Source organism: Acanthisitta chloris, unplaced genomic scaffold (assembly GCF_000695815.1).
Source record: "Acanthisitta chloris isolate BGI_N310 unplaced genomic scaffold, ASM69581v1 scaffold5390, whole genome shotgun sequence".
NCBI classification, from domain to species: Eukaryota; Metazoa; Chordata; class Aves; order Passeriformes; family Acanthisittidae; genus Acanthisitta; species Acanthisitta chloris.
Genome location: NW_008650993.1, coordinates 25908 through 28706, shown reverse-complemented (window position 1 = coordinate 28706; position 2799 = coordinate 25908).

The window sequence follows — 2799 nt, the reverse complement described above, 5'->3', positions numbered from 1 at the left end:
GTCAATTGTAGGTTACTACCTTGATACTATTACTACTAATATTACTACTTCAGTAATCATTTAATTTTCAGCTGAGATGGGAAGCTGAAATGGGCCCTTTCCAGTGGGAGGCATTCTTACACCTTTTTGGTTAAAATTCTCTTTGGATAAGCCTCCACTTTAACTTGGACTGCCACTATTTGGCAAGGAGGTGCTAAGCAGCATGCAGGGACAAAAGAACAGCAGTCAAGCTGTATGTTTGTCAAGCGAAGTACCTACAGTCCATGACTAGTATGTACTGACTAATGAAAGAGAAGTTACTGAGCTGGTTTTGACTTGGCACTGCAGGACCTCAGTGTGTTAACTCTAGGAATTTTGGCTAGGCCATAAGGAACAGGTACCATCTATCCAATGAGTATAGGAGCTTTGAGAGAGACTGGGAGTCATTTTCCACACACAACCCAAGAGGAAGGGACCGAGGTTGACACCTGCTGCTCTTTTAGATGAATTTTGGATTTCAGGAACATGGCCATGAGATTGATAGGAGAAAGAGTAGTGGTAACTTGCTCCCATTCCTCCCTTAACCACCACAGCAATGCAAAGGCTGAAGCAGGCAGCCCTGCCCAGCAGTGCCTTACACCACACTCAGGCATAGGTATCATTCTCTTTGACCATATTACTATCAATTAAGAACAGGAAAACCTGTTTAAAATAACATTTAACAACAACCACCACCACATGGAATTAGGAAACATCTGCAAGTGCAGCATGAGGCTCATCTCTGCACAGAACAGACTGCATGGACTGCACGTGGCATTAAGAGCCAAGGCTGAAGGGTTTTGCTGGGGGAAGGATGAAATATGGAGAAACTAGATTTTGGAACAGGAATTACTGTCCTGCCTGTAACTAGGTTATAACAAAATTACAATGCCCCATCCACTCACAGGGAAAGAACTTTAGTCAAACTGCTAGCCACTATCTACCCTTTGTTAGTCACTACCTAATTTCAGGGTCCAGCTCATGTTTTGAATGAGGGAAGCTCAGAGCCTCTGTTATCTCCAGATTTGTGCACTCCTGGATCTTCCGCAGTGCAAATTTGATCTGTTTCTAGAATGGCTGGATAATCATATTTCCATCAAATTAGCCAGTACACATGATACAGTGCTCAGCTTGTCCTTCTACAGCTGCTAAAGGACAGCTGACACCTGATCTGGCACAAAGCTGCTCAGGGCACCACTAAGAGCACATGTGCAGCCTAGCACTGCTGTGTGCCATGTGGCTGCAGATTTTCTGTCCCACACGTGGGCCCAAAAGGCAGATTTACTGTGCTGTTCTATTCTGACTGAAAGCACAGACTAAATCTTGCTTTTAGATATACACCTATAACAGAAATCACCTCCCAGCAAAATCAGTAGAAACCAGACTTGACATCCCTGAAACTTCTAAGGGGAAACACAAAATCATCCAAAACCACCAGGCAAACAGAGCTTTACTTAGAACACAGCTAACAGTTATAGCCAGGGGTCCCACATATCATCTTGAGGATAAAGAGGGTACAGAACCAACTGGGGTGAAGTGGGAACATGTATCCTAAGAGGGTCTTTGAAATCAGGAAGAATTTTACTTACCAGATCTAAAACAGCAAAGTGTTGTAAAGACCTGAAAATAGAAACCAGCACCTATATCCCAGAATTCAACTAAACCACCCAATCAAGGCAGACACAAGAAAAACCATCAGTGTGTTAATGGGAGCAATACTGAATGAAGTACAGCTGCACCAGTGGTGCTTTGACTGAAATGCTGACTGAAATTCAGGGATTTGCCACAGCCCCTGCTGAGGGAAATGGACACACAGAACAGACTAAAGACATTCCAGCCTAAACCTGAAGGAAATTGCCTGAGCACACATTTGCATTGTTCAAGCAGCCCAGGCTAAACCCTTGAATGAAAAACGACCCTGCAGAAGTCACACCTCAGTTTCCCCATTCATCATGGGGAGCTCAGAATGCACTTGCATGTTAGGAGCAGAGAATCCTTGCAGCACACTCAGCCTTTTGGTAATTGTTCAATCCCAGACCCAGCCTAAACAAGCTATCATTGGCTGGTGGTCAGATCAATATTTGCAATGGAAAATCTCGTACAAAAGGACAAATTCTATTGTGCACACAGTGCTTGTTTTGTAACAGGGCTGGATGGCTCCTGGGAAGGGAGTTCAGACATGAGATAACACTCACACTCCATGCAGGGAGTGTGTGGGAGAGTTTAGTGCATTCCCTTCCACCCTGCAAGGGCACAAATGCTCAACAGCTGCATCTAAAGAAGAATTGTTCTGAAATTTTAAGCTGAAAACAGTCCATGGAGGAACTTCTTGGGAAACCGGTGAACTTTAACCTCCCCAGGATAAGAACACTAACATAAATGTGAATGGGAAAGCTTTCAATGCACTGATAGACGTGAGAAATGCTTTGTCTTTAGAGAAGGGCTGCACAGCCCTTCTTGTGTCTGAGCCCTGGGTGAGCAAGGGAGACTTAAGCGACAGTGACTTTGTTCTGCTAAGTGGCAGCTAAAGGTTTCACTAGGTCACTGCTCAATTCAGCAGCCCTGGGGGGGGGATTCAAAACCAAAGGGGGATAGAAGGCATCTGGAGAAATGGATCCTCCCTGCTCTGCAGGGTCCTGTGCCAGCTTTTGGAACCACAGCACTTACCAGCACAAACTCTAAACTTAACTTGAGTTTGCTCAGTGTGTGCAGTGGATCCTCAGTGCACCATTCCTCAGTGCTGAGTGTTACTGGAGTGAGAAACAAAGCTATCAAGCCAAG